This window comes from Lasioglossum baleicum, chromosome 11 (genome assembly GCF_051020765.1).
Source record: "Lasioglossum baleicum chromosome 11, iyLasBale1, whole genome shotgun sequence".
In the NCBI taxonomy this organism is placed as follows: domain Eukaryota; kingdom Metazoa; phylum Arthropoda; class Insecta; order Hymenoptera; family Halictidae; genus Lasioglossum; species Lasioglossum baleicum.
In genome coordinates this window covers 7766626-7787778 of record NC_134939.1, presented here as the reverse complement: position 1 = coordinate 7787778, position 21153 = coordinate 7766626, and the positions used below count along the sequence as shown (strand labels likewise).

The following is a 21153-nucleotide window of genomic DNA, read 5'->3' as shown; positions in this document are numbered from 1 at the left end:
CTAGAGAACGTGCTTCGGGAGCGAGGTATAACAACGAACGATTTACTGATAAAATAAAAACCATCGAGTTTTTCTTCGATTTTTCGAATCCGCTGGCGCGGGACGCGTTTGGAACAGCTATAAATTTCGCGTGCGGCTGACTAACAAGAAAAAATCGTTGCAGTTTTAAGCGACATTTAAAGGGAGAGGAATGTAGCTCGCAATAAACCCTTTACGATAGGGCATGGACTGGAAAAGCGGGTCGAAAGTTGCGTGCTCGGTGTGACCTGGATCGTTTACCACTTTTGCGTGGATCTACGATTTCGCGTGGACAACATAATGGATGATAATGAATGCTTTCTTGCCGGTGCTATTATAATCCGCGCGGCACCGCCTTTTATGATCTCGGTACCGATTTTCTGTTCGAACGATCGCGAGAGTGTCTGTATTTATCTGGAAGCTGACCATTTGCAATAATCGTTATCACTCGATAACTTTAAATCAGGAATTTCGTGAAGCTGGGCCTGAATCGTGTGGCTTAGCAGTGACCTTACTTAATACACAGGAAGCTAACTTATTAATAGAATGTGGATCTTTATGCGACATAAAAATTGTTGTTATTAATTGCAGGACATAGGAACCAACTAGGAATTAATCTCTCTCTAGTGGTTTCATTAAGCTGTAAAAAATGTGCGGACATTTTTAAAATTCAATTGAATGATCTTAATAAATTGAAAATAATATATCGACGTTTCTAAATTCTCACCAGCCTGCTCGTCGCCAATAAGACGTCCCAGGACGTTTCCTACGTGCCTCCATTTTCATCGAGCATAACAATGCAATCAACTGTTCTACAACAATGCAATTCCCATACGTTCCACCAGATGAAAAATGATCACGTGAAAAAGACATGCCAGGGTTGTGTCTGCAATATCCAATCGGTTCTTACGAGCCTAGTACATTGCTTTTTATGCAAATCGGTGCCGAGTTAGCATTTATATCGGCGCGGCCTTTTCTCGGCATTTTCGGCCGTTTTGCTAACAGCAAAGTACTCCGTGCACCTGCTAAAAATGCTATCTTACACACGGCGGTGCATCGTGGAAGTGTACCACGTGAGAAAATGGCGGCACGTTTGCCCCAGTAGATTTTCTTGGTTTCTTCATCCTGAAAATCGCACACCGGATGATGAATCCTTAACGGTCGCGTTTTCGCAATCTACTTTTTCCTATCGCCATTAATTCCCGTACCCTTTCAAAATGGCGTCGGATCGCATTCATTCGCGACACACCCTGTGTTGCCCGTTCGCATTCACCTCCGCCGCTCTCCTTCCCGTGTTTCCTTTTACCTAGTCCCTCGCGCTTTCTGCTACCTTTTCCTCCGCTCCCACACACCTCTTTTCTTGTTTGCTCCTCGAGATTCTTAGCGTAGCTGCTCTACACCCGGCTGATAACGCATCTCCGTTGTCCTCGTCGCGACGCTAACCAACCAACAATAACAGTTACCACGTTTTTGCGAAGGAAAGTCGGAAACCTCCTCATCACTCAGCCCTTACCCAGATAACCCCGTTCATTCATAAGAAAAGTGACACAAATATATATTATGTATGTTATTTAATATAGTACAAACTAGCATGTGTAGCACCAAAGATTACATGAAGTTTATAATTTTAATCTAATTGCGGAAAGTATGTTAACAGCATTGAAAATTAGTAATTGAGTGTAGTCTTAACAATAAAACGACATAATTAATATGAACTTTGGTACCCTTTGTTATCACGTGTTTATTAGCTCGCTTTCTTGTTTGTTTGTTTGTTTGTTTGTCTGTTTGCTGGCAAATTTTGCAATTGATTTTAAACTAACTTCCTGATGAGCTAGAGACTTGAAATCGGTTACATGTTTCTTATGACCTCTTCAAGTCTTCTAGGCATACTTTCAAGCAATTTATTTATAACATTTTCGTCAATACTATTCCAAGCACTCGGTTGTGCTTGTTTAAAAACTATTATTCCGAAAATTTCTCACTTACACTTCGATCTAACATGGTAAGGACCTCAAGTGTCCGACTTCGATTTCGATCATCTTTTGTGAGACGATGGTATATGGATCTCTAATGATGTCTGCAAAATATTAGGTGTAGTTACTCAATAGTTTTAAAGATATAAACAATTGAACTTTCACGCAACCTGCTTACACGGCTAATGGAACTTCGAAAACTTGAGCTGCAAATCATGGTATATCAACAAGGTATGGAAGTTTAATTGTTCATATCTTTAAAACTATTGAGTAACTACACCTAATATTTTGCATACATCATTAGGGATCCATATACCATCGTCTCACAAACAATTATCAAAATCGAAGTCGGAGTGATCCCACAGGTGATCAATTAAATTAAAATCGGGACTTTGAGGGGGGCATGATAACAATTGAATAAAACTTTGATTGAACAATTGTGAACAATTGAATAATTGAATATCACTTCCACTGAAATATTTCGTCGCTAGTTTGCATTTATGTTTGGGGTCGTTATCTTGCTGGAAGATATAATCACCGTGGATGTTTATTATTGAATCTTGTAAATTCTGTTGCAAAATATTTACATACCCTGATACTGTTAATATCCCGTCTATAAAATGTAAATTTCCAACATCGTTTGCAGAAAAACAACCCCAAACGCATACTGATCCTCCACCATCCTATACTGTAGGCGTTTTCACCGTTGATTTAAAGCATTCAACTTGCTTACTTCGTACACATATTTTATTTAAAAACGAATCACCAGATTTCTGGAAGAAGGATATATTTAGCGACGAGTCAAAGAACTTCGATGTTGTAATTGAAGAAAATGTGTATGGAGAAAGCCAAGGTGAATGCTTTAAATCAACTGTGATAACGCCTGCCGATTTGAATTTAATTGATCACCTGTGGGATCACTTAGATCGAAGTGTAAGTGAGAAATTTCGGAATAATAAATCAGTTTTTAAACAAGCACTACTGAGTGCTTGGAATAGTATTGACAAAATGTTATAAATCAGTTGTTATTTTAAACAAAGGGTACCAAAGTTCATATTAGTTCTGTCGTTTTATTGTTACGAATTTTCAATGCTGTCAACATATATGTACTTTCCGCAGCGATTGTACGAATAGGGTAGGGCTGAAACTTCTGTTTTTCATGTAAATCTATACATAACATTTAGTAGCAACGAAACTGTCATTTTTATTGACACTGAAATCGACTTTCTTCCGTCTTTTCGGGCCAAATACATATCCCGCTGTGCGACTCCCATGAGAGTTCGAACACCGTGCGTCATTCCGAAAGCGGTCTGCATAGCGTGGCGCTTACGCTCCCGCGCGCGGCAAGATGAGTGACGCGGATGGAAAGACATTTCCTCTTTTCGCCGAAACTTGCGAAAGGGACGCGACACGGCACCGAAGCCGTCCACGCACGAACAGGAAGTCGGGAGACGGTCAAGCGAGTGCATATTTTATGCGCTCGTTTCAAAGCCTTTTTAACGAGGACGAACCGAAGCGAAGGCAGGGAGAACGGTTCGAGCGGCCGAGAGCGGAATCGAAGGATCGTGTCGTGGCCCCTGAAGATCTCTCTGTACATTAGCAGGGTGTTTCCTTGAATCGGAATACCTAATGATTCCAGAAAGTTTTGCGCCTCGTGTACGCCGCTCGTTTATATCGCAATCGTCGTCGGGAACGATGATAGTCTCCTGACAGACCTGTCCGTCTTGCACACGGTCCCTCGGGTTACTGACCCTCGTTTAGCAACGTGCTTTGCACCATGCCGGGTACTTCGTGCTATTTTATTTAACCGAATGATGTACGGCGAAGTTAGTCGCGTGTGTAATTTCATTTTATTTCACATTCGAAGCGCCAATTCTGCCGTGAACCTTGCATAATTACCTCTGAAACTACCACTGCTGAAATCACCGGTTTCCGATTTTTTGTTTTCGGATCGTTCGAGCTGTAGTGATTCTTTCATGGGGGATTATGGAGTATTGAATATTTAACGTGAGGTGTTACCGAAAATTAGCATAACGTTGTTCGAAACTGATAACTAGACTGCGGATTTATAAAACTGTGAAGACAGACAAGTTGAACGATGTTGTTATATTATTCTCCTGAAATTATTAAAAGAGCAAATATACAATTTTCCATATGAATTTGTTCCGTCAACGATGCAATCAATAAAATCTCAATGTTCGTCATTTTACCTCGGGTTAAAAGAACCTCGTTACATGCATAATATAGTATAAGTAATTACGGTGATTTATTTTCATTTTTATTATCAATTAATAATTTTAAAAAATATTTGTCCGATCCCAGTTTTTCGTTAATAACTCAAACTTGTTATAAATAAAAAATACCGTGGTTCGATAATGCCAGACAACTGGGTAACATTTTGTTGTGAATGTAACAATTGTTGAAAAAAATTATGTCTTGTGTGACTCGCGAAAGTATTAGAACACTTACCATGAAATACTTTATTTATTATTTATTATTTGTGCCAAAGGTGTATGGACATACTAAATATTAAAGCTTTAAAAGTTACCTATTCAAATACTTTTGTGGCGTCGGCAAAGTTTATGTTTGTGAGATGTAATTCATAAATATTGTATACATATTTCGATACACTCGAAACTTGACCTGTATAATCTAGAGAGTCATATCTATTTACGATGCTAATAATATTTCTGTAAATATTGTATAATACACTTATCATTATCTATCATTATCATGACAGCGGATCTTTATGCAAAATAAAAATTTTCTTCCTGAATTGCAACAAACTAGAGTGAAATAGAAATTTATTTTCTCTCTTAATATGTTTAATAGGTTGGGAATAATGTAACAATGTTTCTAAATTTTTCTGATATTTTTACTATTTTAAATTACACCTACTCTAAGTGATATACATATAAATGCATATAATCCGCTGTCTACTTATCATAATAAATGAAGTCTTTCATGGAAAGTGTTCGAACACTTTCGTGAGTCACTCTGTATGTGGATGCACAGTCTTATAGTATTGTCAGACAGTATACCTAAATCACTGTCGCTATCACGTGCTGTCAGCCAAAAAGCCTTTTCGTGGAACGCGTCCCCCGAACCGAGGGTGGAGTCATTTTTCCCATTTGCAGGTTTTTCTGTATCTGTCGCGCGTCACACGCATCCGTTGTCAGAGAGGCTCGACCAGGTTCGGGCATCATCTTCGAAGCATCGGGCGCGCACGGTTGGCCAAATTTTGACGGATCACCCTGTAGACAGGGGAGCATGGAAAAGCACGTTGCCCTTGCAGGGTGGGGGCGTAAGTTGCCTAGCGACCAGCCCTGGAAACCCACCCCCGTAGTCCCCCCCGGGGCGCACTCTGCACCACTATCGCCACAGATTTCTTCGGAACACCCTCGACCCGTGTATATTTTTAGTAATAACGAACAAAATTCTAAATCCGTCGTCGTCGTCGTGCTGCATCTCTCCGAACACGAGAAGGCTGGCTTTTTCCGAGCCTAATCCGGACCTAACCAGCCCGGCAACGGCCCGATAAACATGATCTTATCTGCGACCCGAGAGTACGGAGAGCAGCCCGCCAGTCTCACTGATTGGACGCAAAAATAATAACGACGAGATAGACGTAGATAATTATTGACAACGATCGCGAGCGATAAGCCCAGCCAACACGCTGCTGCCTCGGGCCTCGGGCTCCGTTCTTTCCGTTTGCCAGTGAAAGTTCTCCCTGCCACGGGAAAACCACGCTGCCAGTGGGCGATTTGATCCTTGATCCTTGATCCTTCAAAGGCCCCGAGGAACGAGGAGGCAAATGGAAATGGCGACCCCCCGGCTTGTGCCTACAGTGAGAATGGTCCGTCTCTCGCAGGCCAAAAATGTGGACATTTTCGGTCGCCATCTGTCCCTCGTTTCTAGTTTCATCCTTTTCAATCTTTGTTCTCAATTGAGACCATTGTAAATAATCGGTAAGCTGGCAAGATAAATAGTAATTTTCTAAACTTTTCTGAGAATGAAATCCTGCGCCGAGAATGCTTTTAAGAAACTAAATAGAAACCTTTTTCATGACGCTCGTTTTTATTGGTGACAAGAACACTGCAGATTTCTGGCAGCTAACTTTATGGCGAAGTTTTATTGGTGACGAGTGCACTGCTGATTTTATGCGTTCATGACAAAAATGTAGAATGTAAAGATACTGTTGCATTATTTTCAACTTACTAAAATGATTAAGAGCAGAATGGAATTTTTTTCTACTTCTTGTTTCTCTTGCAACCAAGACTAGGGATTTTCGTGGAAAATAATTTTATTGAGTTTCATTCAATAATTTTAGCGAGTTAAAGCTAACACGAGTATTTTTAAATTGTTCAGACATTTTTACTTACGCATTTGATCATTTTTGTCATACATACAATTTAATTTGCAGTATATAGTAGAATATTAGTACCCAAATAAAATGTTATTAATTAACACTCCGCCTCAAATTGATTTTATAATTGGTTTTATAGTTTGGCATAGAGTTCGGCTTCCCGTTATTTAAAAATTCTTTAACATTTTCTAGGAATATTACGGCATATCAATTCCTACGTATAAAAATTTACGATTTTCTGCTGGCTTCCTGATATATACATACGTAACATTCATACATTTCATCATTGAGCGCTTTTAGCGAACGTACTTCGAGAAGGATTTCATGCTTCGCTATAAAATCGTAACGATTTGACTCGCAGTGTGTTCCTAGATACTATAAAATGTTTAATTTCTTATCGTATATGTTGGAATTTTGCATATTCTCCTAAAATCGAAAATCGTGAATAAAATACAGTCGTATATTCAGGGAAAATCGATATTAGTCACCGCATGATTTTAAAAATGAATATCATAAGACATACATTATGTTAGATATGACTAAATATAAAAGTGAGAGTATGAATAACTATGAAATTGGTGTGAGAATAGAACAAATGGAACCTAGTGTTTGTAAATAAACAAAAGGTACGAGTATTGGCAGATTCAGAATGAAAAAGCAGAATTGCGACCGAACTATATTAGAAATATACTAGAAAAATAATAAATCACGAACATTATTATCTCACAAATTGTTTCAACAATTACGGAAAATAGCGAGAAATATACAGAATACTTAGCATTGTAATTTTCTTATTACACCCTCTACAAATACGAAAGAAAATTCGTATTACTCGCGAAACGACTCGATAGACAAGAAAATGTTAAACAAAATCCGATGTGGATGAATGTCGAAACATCCCAGAAGGATCTCTCGCGCATCTAATTTCGAGAGCCGTAAACACGTTAAACCGGTTGTTAATTTAGCCTCGTGTTCGACCGATCATTCATCATCGAACGTATATCTGTCCGGATTACTCGAGCGATCTATTCGAATCTATTTCAAACGGAGCGGATAAAAACGCGCGGCGTGTTTGTCGCGAATTCGACACAGGCATAAAAGCGTCGTTAATGGTTTATCGTGGACCATAAAAGTACCGTAGTGTACATAAAAGAATCATATTTTCAAGCCGAGTCCTCGTCGCTCGTAAATAAACCGAATCCTCCGAAATAAATAATTGTTGGCCGGTTTATCTGCGCCGGACCTAACTAGACCTTCGAGAAGTTCAGTCCGATTTTTATAGTGTTTCGTACAGAAATTCTTTTCATATCTTGATTCCGAATTTTTAAGTTTTTTTTAACAATGTTTTATATCGCTGAAAAACAGTTGTGAATGTCTGTCCTTTCCAAACGGAGCTTTTGTTTTAATCGGGTTGGAAAGGATCGATACAATATCAATTTTGGAAACTGTGTTTGAAGGACCATTGTATTAAAGGAGACCTTTCACTATTTATTATATTTATTGCTTTCTATTTATACATATATATAGTATGAGACTAGGAACATCCAGCGATTATCAGTAATTTTTATTGATGACTAGTAACAATACAATTCCCTAAACTTGTTTATAGGACACGTGACTATTAGGTGTACAAATAAACTTGTAGCCTCTGCAATTAATGAATTACAACTTTCATTTACTGAAGCCCATTGCTAGGACTTTGAATAATTGTGCTGTAAAAGGAACCTTGTACATTTCTAATCCCAAACGAAACAATTATATGTATAACTAGGGGTGAGTTGTTAGTCCACAATTGCTGTTGAAGTTTTCATTGAGAGGTCTCCAACCAAGAAGAAGGCTTTTAAAAATTATGAAATAGGTAGGTTGACCAAAAGAACCGAGTTAGAACATCCCGAGTTAGAACGCGTAAGTCTGTTACTACATTCTCAATAATCGAAGGAGTGCAATTCGACCCGCATGGAACTGTTTGTACGGTCGATGCAGCGAGGGGATGCCTAGAGGTCCGCTTATCCATTCAACGATCCTGATGTTGACCCTGATCCTGGCAAAGGGACGAAGAGGAGAAGCTGGGTCCTGGAATGCCGTGCCTAGCTCCAGGCTGCACTGTCTCCTCTCTCTCTCTCTTTCTCTCCCTCCCTTCCTCCCTCTCCCTCTCCCTTTCTGTCCCTTTCTCTCTCTCTCTTTCCATCCGTCTCTTTCACTTTCGTTTTATTTACCCAATTCTCCCTCCCACTCTCTCTCTCTCCCCCTCCCCTTCTCTCCCCATCCCTTGTTCCCACCTCTCTCCCCCATCTCGTTGTATTTAACATTCTTCTATTCTTTTCCTTTTCTAACCGTTTCCTATCCTCGTCCTTTTAACTCCTCGAACGAGACCCTCTTCCACCGTTTTCCTCTTTCCCCATTACTTTCCTCGTTTTTTTTTTCTCTGTCATTAACTTCGCCCCGTTGTTTCTCTCTTTAGCATCTTCCTGTTAGGCCGCAGGAAATTTTCTTTCGACCAACTCGTTTTTACTATCCGCCTCGTGTGTCTTCTTCCCTTTAGCCATTCATCCGCGTTCGACTCTTTCTCTACGTCCACTACGTACATTTTTTCTGTCGTAAACCTCCTCTCCCGTTCCTTTTTTCGGCGTCTTCCTGTTGGACGTTTCTTTCGCCTTGTTAACCCAAGGCGTTGAATTTTTTGTTGCTTAATCCATAATACATTCGTAATCTCGGTTTTTCATTATCTTTTGTATCGTTTTGTTTCTTACCCTTATCCACATACAGACTCTTTAGTTCGCGTAAAGATAGACCGTCTAAATTATATATCTAAACCACAAGACAAGTCGTTATGGGCTGAATTAAAATTCCTATTTTTTTGTCCAATGTGTTACAGCTAAGGTAGACAATTTTTACTTCGCACTAGCTGTACCCGGCCACGCGTTGCTGTGACTCAGTCTGGTTAATGACCATATTCCTGCATCTAACTTTTGTAAAACTGTTGGGCTCATTTTGTAGACTTTCGCACGCTAAGTAAGCCTGCTTGCCCAAAACTTATTTCCGATAAACGGTTCAAAAGTTACGGCCGAAAATACCTTAAAGCAAAACTATCAACATTTTCGAGTCTGTATCGTTGTTTGCATGACCCCTTAGATCGCGTCGGAGAAAAAAGTGTGAAACATGAAAGTTGTAGAGAATTAAATTTCCAATCGTCAAGGTGATCTCAGATTTTTCCTAAAACCTACCGTTGAAAAGCTACAACTGTTTAAAAAGTCGGTAAACCAAAAAGTTTAAGAGAAACTCACACTTTTTGTGTTATAACTCATAAACTATGCAATCTACAGAATCGGATCAGTGCCCATTTGAAAGAACTCGGCGAGCTGAATCCAATGAGTACATCAAATTGAATATTGGTGCTACCAGTCAAAAGTTATAAGCAGAAACGTGCCCAAAAGTGGGCGAAAAAGTCGTTCTATGTCACTAATGACGTCACAACTTTTAAACGAATGGACTTTTTCGAATGTGGATTGTCCTAAAACCTTCCCGATTTTCTCAAGCCCCGGTTTTCTACGTTCAGCCGTTTCGGAGATCTTAGATAATGAACAAACAAACATTTACATGTCTATTTATATAGATAAAAGATAAACATCGTGAGTCTAGTTATAGCAGTTATGGTACTGAATTGGGTGCTAAATAAATGGCAAAGCAGGGATGAAATTTGTATCTCACTCCGGTGTGTTACAGCTGAACTAGAAAATGGTTATTCCGAGCAAAGATCGTCAGTCTAGTTACGGTCTCCGGCCGCGTCCCGAAGAAAAATGAGCACCGCTGATCGAGACACGATCCATGACCGAGAGGCTTCGTAAACGAAGGAGACAGCGAGAGAGATAGAGAGCGACGGGGCTAGCGAAAAAAAGGACAAGTGCGAAGGAGGGAGGTAGGGAATAGGGTCGAATAATCGGTACGAAAGGAAGGAAGAATGGTGTGTCTCGGGTTGGTAGGTAGTGGGCTCTGCCTTCCTCAACGTCCTCTTCGCCTTCGGCGGGGGCAGAGGTGGGGAACAGGGGCCCTGTGGTCCCTGCGGACCTAGTTAGGCTCTCTCTGCTCATGGATCGACCACTCCAATTGCATATTTCGTTCTCGCCGGTGGCGGACCGTGTATTTTCGATCGTTCGCCACGCTCCGTTCTCTATCCGTGGGGAAAAATCGTTCATCGGGTCCAGCATTTCTCCATTATCGAGCTAAAATCTTTTTTTTTTTCACGTACAATCAGTGTCTTCCACACAGACCCTTCCGTTTCTTAACAAGTTCGATCACGCATCTGTTGAATCGTGTGCAGGGACATTGGCAATCAGTGTTTTGTTCATAGTCTCGACCGAATGTGTTTATTAGACTGCGGATTTTATGCATTTGTAACAGAAATTAGTAGATATAATTCGAAGTGGTGAACAGACTGAATGAATTTAAGGATATCGATGTATCAGCTTCAGCTTATTAAAGCTATTAAAGGAAGATAGACATTTAGCTTCTGTGCGTTGCAATCGAAACAAACTATTATTATTTCACACGATGATCCGCAGTCTAGTGATTATGAAAGTGAACTCATTTAGAACTTTGCAATATTAATTTTTGACTTCGTACAATTATAGTAAACGCAATCGTCGTAGTACGTAATAAACGAAAAGATCAATTTGTTCGGAATTTTCACCCAGGCAATTTTTTACTAGTCCTTGGACGGTGGGCGTTGGGTCCATTTTGAGCCAGAGTTGTAAACGGTCTATCCAAATTCTACCTTTTCGCAGTCAGTTGAGATTATTATATTAAGCACAAGAAGAAAATTAACGGTGATCTGGAAGAAGTGGATTGGAAAATATGCAAAAGGCTATGTAAAGATTTCAGTGGATCTACAATCTGTCTACAGCATGTCATCCAAAGATTGACCATTGAATCCTAGTCGCCGAACGTGATCCGAGATTGTTTGTTCAGGCACGTCCTAACGATTCTTCCACCCATCTGGAATACAAGATCTGGGTACTAAATCGTCGGTTCTCCGGAGTACATCTTCTAAGCTCAAGTTTCCCTTCGAACTTCGAAAACTACGATGGAACATGTTCTTTCTGAAACTACATCTCGGAAAAACACGCGGCAGAAATTTTCCGCGTTATTCCTTTGCCAAAACTTGTGTAATACGCAAGGCCGTGAACGTACTTTGTTAGCCGGTATCTTCGCCGTGTTCTGCTACCCAACTAGCTATTTTGTTACGCAAATCTGTTGTATTATGTAGTGTAGAGTGCCAGGAAACTTAGGAATACAGCAGTAAACGATTATAGCTTTTCTGGACGTGCTACATACCTGGAAACAGCGAAGGCAGGTAACAGGGAAACTTACAAAACTCGCTGATAGACCCAGAAGACAGTTGAGGAATTCTATGTGCGTGAATGTCATAAGTAGACTGCAGATTTTATGCATTTATAAGAAAAATGGGCACGTGCAATTTAAAGCACTGAACATGTTAAAAATATTTAAGGACATCAATGTATTAGTTCCAGCTTAATAGAACAATTTAAAGAAGAATACAATTGTTATTTGGCTCCTGTGTGCTGCAATCGATGCAAACATTTTTTATTTTGCATAAAGATCTGCAGTCTGGTCATAAATAAAGGAATCAAATAACACCGTCAAGAATTACAGGTGGTCCGATACGTTATTGAAAACGAATTACATAATATGTAATATTCGTTTACATGCTAACCCCAAACGAAATTATCAGATTACTTCACTGAGAATGAAATTCGAGATTCTCGAAGTTGCTGTTGCTGTGGGGTCGGCGGAACTTCGCAATCCCGCTCTTCCCCCAAAGCTTCTTATACGTCATTTTATTCGTTTCGACGTGCTGAAAAAGATTCTCGGTTTGAACATTTTCTTGAGAAGTCTATTAACCCTTAGCAGTCAAATGGCGACTCTGTGGTCGCACCGAAAATTGCTGTGCCATTCTTAAAAATAGAAATTACACATATGCACGAACAAAATTGTGTAGAAAGGAGAAATATTTTAGAATAGAAAAATATTTCGTTTTTTGAGCGAAGGGTAAAAAAACCCTTGGATCATAGACTCCCAAAAATTATGGGACCGGCGAGTAACAACGTGTTAGGACTAACAATTTCGATGGAAGCAACAATGTCAATCAGATTCTAAACGAGGGTCTCGCAGTTGGTTCTAGCAGCAGACAGTTCTTGCGAAGGTATGCAGTACATGAGCCTATCTGCACCGTTCGGAATCCTCTCTGTCCCTCTATGGCTCGATAAATTATGCCGGATCGAACGGGCAGGAAACAATCGCGAAATTTATGCAAAGTACAAACGTACAAATAACGATGAATGCGCGTCGACGACCGCCGCCGCCGCCATCGTCGCGCCCCGACCAAAATTTACCTTTCATCCAGCCGCACAAGCGGGACACTAATTAGTCTCGTTATTCAATTGTCTCCGGTTGTAGTGCCGGGGCACGTAAACCGTTCCTCTCGTTATATTTAACGCGGGAACGCACCGTTAAATTGGAACAGGCCCGATCCATCGATTGTGTATCGTGATTACGTTATGTGGCGATCTAATGCGGCCGAGGGGCTGGCTGGTGGTACGCTACTTGGTACACGAGGACAAAGTAAACGTTAAATTAAGAAGGAAAACGTAACCTCCGCGCCTCTTCCGTCCTCGAGTTTCGTGGCCGAGATCAGATTTTCATTTTAATAGAACTTTCTCGCACGCGATTCTCTCTCACCGGCTAGCGAAAGAGCTCGCCTCCAATGACCTCGAACGACGCCATTTCTACCGGCACCCCTTGTCCTGCCCTTCTTTTATTTATTCATTAATTATTTTCGTTCGATGCACAAACTGTCCTCCGTTTTAACACATCGGCGCCTGGTCATTTCTGATTTAACAACTTTCTAACCAGCATGTTTTTAACCTAACCCTTGAAACATCTGGTATAACTTAACTTCGGAATTTATGCATTCGTGGCCAATATTAAACTGAACACACATTAAAAAAATTTGGGATTGCCGTTACCTTATCGAGAGAAGAAAAACACATTTTCATCCGACTTCTCTTTAATCTGGAAAATTTTTTATTTTGCATAAAGATCCGCAGTTATAACATATGTCAATTGACATCGAATCATTTACAACGTTTTATCGTTTATAATGTTTTCTCATTTTTAAGTTAGAGTGCTCCTTTGTGTTTCGGCGATTTAGAGATATAAAGCTTGTTGCTTGTTTTCAAACTTCTCAAAAAAATAACGGGTGACTTGTAAGGATTTATTTATTTCTTTATTGTAGAGAGTCTGCATATTTAAGGAAGCTATATATTTTATTGGTTTTCTGACGAAAATTTGATTTTCGGCCGCGTTTCACCGAATCCCGAACGTCGTCCCGCTAGATTATTGAAACGACGCTGTGCGCGTCGCGTCGTTCGGAATTTATCGAACGAGCACGAGAACCAGAACAGAATAAGTCGAGTGTGTACCGTCTCCGATTCTCTCGACGCGACGGTTGTCCCGGGGTCTCTTGTTCGAGTCGCGGCACGATAAACCCCGCAGATAAACCGTGCGAAGGCACGCGAAGAGAAACCGCGTGCGTATAGAGGAGACGGAAGAAGGGAGAAACGTCATCGCCGCCGGTTAGTCCGCGTTTGTCCTAACTAACAATCGGCTGTCCGTCGACTTGAGTGGACCGTTAGCGATCGTCCCTCGCTAACTTAGCAACGTAGCAACATGGACGACGCATTTTCCCTTCGCTGATCACGTAGCGATCCTCGTGACCGCGGCGGTTGCTGCTGCTCTTGCCCAACATCAACATCGCGATCGTCGGAATCTAATAAGAGCCCCTGGTTTCTGTAGACTGACCTCCGGATGTTTCGAATTAGAGATTCCATGGGAATTCCGAACGGCTACGGCTTACTTGCCACTAACTTGTCGCACGGTAGCCGGGAAACCGGATTCAATTTATGTACAAACGTTGGAGGTATTCTTCTCTTTTAAGGAGCTAGTATACCCTCGATTTGTAACTAGAAAATACCTAGAATCTTACTAGAAAAATTGCTCGAAACATGGGTTTGCGCGCTGTCGCTTAATGTCCTTATTTCAGCAAATTTTGAGCTGAGTGAGGGCTTATTCTACAGAGGAAGGTTAGACGCATTGCGCTCTGGTCACGAGGTAAACGAGATTATGTTTATAACTAATAATATGAGGGCCCAAAGTAGAGAAAAAATCTAGGAAAAAACCCGCAGATTTCAATGCATTTTTCTGTCTCCAAAAGACTTTTTGACTGCTATGATGACCAGAGCGCAGTGCGTTGAACTTTCCTCAAAGAATGAGCCCTCACTCAGCCCAAAATTTGCAGAAATAAGGACATTAAGCGACACCGCGCAGACCCACTTTTTCGATCGAACATCTAGTAAGATTCTAGTTATTTGCTAGATATTTGCTATTTACTAGAATCTTACTAGATTTTCGATCGAAAAAGTGGGTCTGCGCGCTGTCGCTTAATGTCCTTATTTCTGCAAATTTTGGGCTGAGTGAGGGCTCATTCTAAAGAGGACAGTTCAATGCACTACGCTCTGGTCATCATAGCAGTCGAAAAGTCTTTTGGAGACAGAAAAATGCATTGAAATCTGCGGGTATTTTTCCTAGATTTTTTCTCTACTTTGGGCCCTCATATTATTAGTTATAAACATAATCTCGTTAACCTCGTGACCAGAGCGCAGTGCGTCTAACCTTCCTCTTTAGAATAAGCCCTCACTCAGCCCAAAATTTGCTGAAATAAGGACATTAAGCGACAGCGCGCAAACCCATGTTTCGAGCCATTTTTCTAGTAAGATTCTAGGTATTTTCTAGTTACAAATCGAGGGTATACTAGCCCCTTAACTCTCCAGTGCATTAGTCAAAAGCACCCGATTTTTTGTTTACATATCCTCGAGAAACTTGCGATTGCGATTGTTGTTATAATCTGTAAAACTGTCGCTAGGGAAGCCAACGATCATTGAAGAATTTTGAGATTGTTTAGAGAATGTTAAAGTTAACCCAATTCGATTTTAGTCGATGAAATACTTGTTATTCTATGACTTTTTTCTTTTTGGTTATAACAGTTATGGTCCCGGGTTAAAACAGTAAAAATTGGTCGGACTCGCAGACCAAATCCATGCAGAGTTACAGTGCTACTGTATTTCTTACTCAAGTGATTAATTCTTACTTTTTGTTAAGATTAAGTACGATTTGTGAGCCAATTAATCCCAAGTCTGTTTTCTTAGCCATGAGGACGAAAATAAAATTTTTACTAACGTACAAATTAAGCTAGAAAAGTAAAGAACAGAATGAAATAGTATTGAATAGAAATGAGATGAGAATTACACCAATAAATTATTTTTAATAATAAACTTAAAATTCTACATGAAGTTCTAATTCTCAAGGTCTAATTGTATGTATATGTGTGAAGTGGGTGGTGGTGGGAAATTTTCATTAATTCAGCAAAATATAATAAAGTTAGAATTGCGAATACATAAGATTGAATAATGATCAATAGACTGCGGATCTTTATGCATTTATAGCAAAATGGAGTAGACGAAATTCAAAATTGTTGGAAAATTGATTTCTCCTCTATTAAAATCATTAAGGGAAGGAATAACATCGAATTTGGTTTGTATTTTTTGCAATCGTGGCAGGCAATTTTTATTTTGTATTCAGTATAGCTCAATCGTGCTTTTGGAATTACCGAGCTTTGAGAACCGGTCTTTCCCTTACATCAGAGTTTTCGTACGAACTATACCGAGTCACCTGCGTTTTGAGAGCATGAGCGCAAGGAGGAAGAGCCAGAAGAGTCTCGAAAGGGCAGGACTCCGACGGCGATCGATTCTGTTCCGGCTGCGTGACTCATCCGAACGAACGGAGGTTCTTCCTTGTAAGAAGGAACCTTTCCTGTCCAAGGTCTTGTCTAACCGCAACAGCCGGAGAGGAAAAGAGGGAAATCTTCTCATCGTGACCGTACACACGCACACACTCAACTCGCTCGCAGTGTTTACTTGTACAATTGTTCGCCGCGCAGCAGCGCCGAGAAAGAAGATTTTGTCGAAACCAACGCGGGTCGTACGTGCATTAAGGGATGCAATCTCCGTTCGCAAGCCTCCACAGGTTGCCGTCAATTTTTCTTTGCCCTCGCGTCCCTGAGGAATACTATTTTAAATGCTCGTTCGCCTTGACGCAGCTGTCTCATTTCTGTTTAACTTGTTGATCGAATTTCACAATATGAATTTTAAACTTTCAATTTTAAAGAATTTCTCAATTCTACACGTCTACAAAGTCGTAATACAAGATGAATAATATTGATAATACTATTTAATGTAGATAATGTCAGAAGTAAAATTAGGAGATCAAACCTGTCTATAGTAATACTTTGTTTTCTTGTTTTTCTTATGGAGATATTTCCTTATGTCATTATGTGAGCATGGGAGCTTTAAGTGTTCCCTCTATCCATCTGATGCCAACCTCTACAACAAAAGGAAAACCTACCCAAAACCATTCCAACATCGACTAAATAGATACCTAAATGACATTAACATCACCTTCCTCCAAGTAATAACAAGACCAACTCCAAATTATTATCCAGAGGGGCTACTCCTCCCCGTTTAAAATAGATACCACCCTCCAAAAATACCACAAGAAATGTACTAATCCAATAATATTCCAGCAACTTTTCAAGGATATTAAAGAGAAATACGGAAACTACACTAAAATTTTGTACAAAAGTTTTGTATTAAGTATTGACTAATGACTATTTTGCTATGACTAACATTCAAAAAGACAATTATTCATTTTTAAATATTAGTTGATTATTGCCCTACTCTTCTTGGCTCCATATAAGAATTAAGGTACTTACTAGCGGACGAATTTAAGACTCTACTACGCATAGGACTTTGACGGAACTCGTTTATTGTCTAATCTCCTACTCGTACTCCGCCGATCACGTGACCATTCAGGCAATACCGAGTGTTCGTTGTATCTAGAGAAATATTGAGAGATTAATATTGTTTAAATTGTGCAATATAGGTTAATTAAAAGAAAGCGGAAAGGTACAAGAGTAGGTATTTACATATTTGTCGAACCGCCACAGGTAATGAGGTTACGTTGACGTGCAAACGTCAAACCGGTTTGAGAGGTTAAGACGATGCAGTTACAAATTTTTGGTCACCTGGTATATGAATATTCTTGACGTAGTGGGTGATCTAGACTTTACAACAAGGCTCACACACAACGACATGCGCGAAACAAGTACCTTCTTATATGAAGCCAAGTATACACGACTGTTCTAACATCTTCTGTGAAGCCTACGCCATAAAGCAAGCTCTTCAGACTATCAAACTCTCGGAAACTCTAAATTCATCATTTTCACCGACTCAATGAGCATAATAGGAAACCTCTCAGTAACCTCAAACCATGTAAAGCGTACGAACCAATCATCGAATCCATAATCAACCTAAGTGCAGAAATTTCCACCACCAACAAAGAAGTAGTATCATAAAAGAAAAAACTTTGTTTTCAAGAAAAAATTGTGTTTAGAACACAAAAAAAAATACGTTTGTGATGCATCGCAAAATAGCCTTTTTTGACCATTCTTCAAAACACTGCTTTAGCTCCTCCAATCCATTCAATTAAAAAAGCACGTTAAAAATGTTCGGAAGGGGAAGAGGACACAGGACTTGCAACCGAACACTGAGAGCCGAATCTCAACTGATGTAGTGCCAGCTGAATAATTAAAAACGGGAACAGGGATACGAAAACACGGGACGCGACGGAAAGTGGGAAAAATGGAGGAACAACGGGATATGTGTTTCACGGGCTCGTGAAGCGGGGAGAATAGTGGAGGGAAGGGAAGAAGAGAGAAAAATGGAGAGAGAGAGAGAGAGAGGTGGCTTGATCCGGTAGGAGAATGGCGGTACGAAAATTACAGAATCCCCTAGATGCTCAATTAGCGGGTAACAGTATCCAGAGGGGTAGCACTTGCCGTAGCTCGTGGTTCGTGGCTCGCGACTCGTAGGGTCGTAGGTAGAGTCAGCCGGAATTGCCGGGGGAAGCAAACTCGCAAACCTCGGGGCGATGGACAGCAATTGCGCGAAGCAGCACGCGTGTGCAACGCGAGATCGCTCGGCTCGACCCGGCCGAGGGATGGTCGATTCTGCAGGGGGATGGAAACCTCGAGGAAGGGAGGATATCGTTGTCGTTAGGTATGATAACGTTCACCCTCGCTCCGGAGACGAAACTTCTAAGAGCTGCTCTTCACTCTTCTGAAGTCAGGGGCTAAAAGATAGGAGACACTCTTCTTCGCGTGTAAATCAATTATACACGTAGACGATTATGATTTATGCATTTATGAGAAAAATGAGTACGTACAGTTTAAGGCAGTAGACATATTAAAAATATTTAAGGACATTGTCGTATCAGTTTCGGCTTAATACGATAATTAAAAGATGAAATGAATTTTTTTTGGCTCCCGAGTCTCTTGCAATCAAGACAAACAATTTTTATTTCGCATGAGGATTCGCAATCTAGTTATTATGAAAGTGAACTGATATCTTGTTCCTTCGAGATATTTAAAATGCAGTTTAATAATCGGATTTCGATAAAAATCACCGTTGCAGTAACTCTCTTCATCCCCTAAATTGCCAAGGTTCTTCGTCGCACGAGTAAAAGTGACCCTTGACAACGCGTTCGTCGCTGTCACGCGAGACTGATTGCGCTTTCTCTTTACACCTGCGAACTTCATTACCGGCACTTTTACCCGATTAACCTAGAATTATTTCTAGCTGGCGATCGCAATCGCGCGTTTCCGATTGTCTGGATCGCGTCCGTTCGTTCCCAGTGGGATTATACTGATACCGTCTCGATAAAACCGACGCAAATCCCGCGTCGAAAAAAGTTTAACGATATCACGTGCACCGAAAACCTGAATGATACGACATGTAGAACGTAATTGATCCATTACACTTATTTGTAGAAAGTTGCAGCTCGTTATAAACATGGCCAGCGTCGACCGTCAATTCGAATTGCAACTGTGCCACGATTATTCGATTACGTTTCGAGCCGCGTCGAATTCCAGTATATACTTTGGATGAAGTTTCCATAAGAACGTTATGATCTACTGATAAGTACTTGATTTGCTGTGTTAATTTATATTAGCGATGCTGGAACCTTACAAAGAACGTCGTCGTTTTATTGGTCGAACGTCGTTCATAATATATTTCTCTAAAAGAAATTAAGAAGAAGTCACACGGGCCTAGGTCAGGTGAATGTAGAGGGTGTTCAAGAATCGGCGTGTCTGCGTTATCATTAATCTACAATCCACCTTTTTTATTATAGGACTTAAAACTTATATAAAAGTGTTCCTAAATATTTATTACTAGATTTTATGCAATCCAAAACAGAAAAATTAAATTGTGTTAAAATTATTCAAGAAGTAATTGAACGTCCGACTCCCATCTCTTGCAACTGATGCAGAAAATTCTTATTTTGCATAAAGGTCCGCAGTCTATCGCAAAGACAAGTAACGACGTTACTGCAATATTAAGCAAATACAATCGTCGTGTACTCCTACCCATGAAACAACAGTTTTTTCATATCACGCGGAATTTTCGAGTAATGGAATTTCGTCCAGAAAACAGGCTGTTCAACGCACTATGCGCCGTGAAGTATGAAGTCCGTGCTCTCTATGCACGGCGCGAAGACTATGGCAAAATGGCGGCCAATGGCTCGGCGTATCGCTGCCTCGTCCGAAGTGCTCGGGCTCGATTTAATCGCAATTTTCTAACCTTGAGACGACAAATTACATTCGCCGCGGTGTGTTACGATTGAACCGTGCCGGATGTGACGGACACTGGTATGCGCTGGCCGCGTTAATTAAATGCAAATACCGTGTAACTTGGCCGACGTGACCCCCTGATCTACGAGCACTTTCGCGTCGCTTCGACCGGGAACGTTTCCGTTTAACGCTTTTATCGTTACGGAACCGATGGATCCCAGCTAACATCCTTCCGACACGTTCTTTTTACGATGCGTCATTCCGGGACCGCCAGCCGTTTCATTGCTTTGCTACACTTAGGCCTGTGCCAAAATGATCGCGGCTTTCGACGCCTAAATTGCGGACGTTCTTCTCGATTCATTTTTATCTTCTGCTTGCAAAGAAACCCAGTGAGATCAACTTCATTTATCAGGTTCCTTCTTGCTGCATCATGACAATTAATTGTGATTCGAAAGATAAAGGGTAGCACGCTATCATTTGAACGTTGTCAAATTGTTTCTTTTTTTTTACATTTCTAAAACAAGTCCACTGTAAGCTCATTACAAGCACGTTGACTGCCGCGTCGGCATCTTTAAAAATTAATTTCGCTCATAATACATACAGCTTGAACTGAACTTGAGTGATAAGCTTCAACTCTGCAATGTTGATCAGAATTATTAAAAGATGTACTTTGATTTTGTGGCATTTTTTTCGGGATGATTGTTCGGCAGTCAACGTGTTAATGTTCTCTTCATTTCAAAACATCCCATTTCGAACACACTCGCTAAAATCAGATGAACTTGCTGTTCCTCCGCATGTACCTCGACGATATGAACACAGCAAGAAACAACCATAGACATATAGAGATAGACTGCGCGGCCTGTAGGAAGCGCTGAAGCCCACAATGGCGGCAAAAAACAAAAATAAAACATCAATAAATACATCAATTAGAAAGAAAGCGCTATGGACCCCGGCTAATGCTCTCTCTCTCACTCTTT

General features: G+C 40.5%; 2 protein-coding genes across 5 annotated transcripts in view; both read left to right on the top strand.

The window, feature by feature from the left end:
* Wge (BAH domain and coiled-coil containing protein winged eye) overlaps positions 1-21153 on the top strand; it is a 163261-nt gene that overhangs the window by 62415 nt on the left and 79693 nt on the right. The gene's annotated exons all lie outside the window — the stretch shown is intronic.
* The window catches only part of LOC143213246 (uncharacterized), a 322622-nt gene that overhangs the window by 282123 nt on the left and 19346 nt on the right, over positions 1-21153 (top strand). The window lies entirely within an intron of this gene.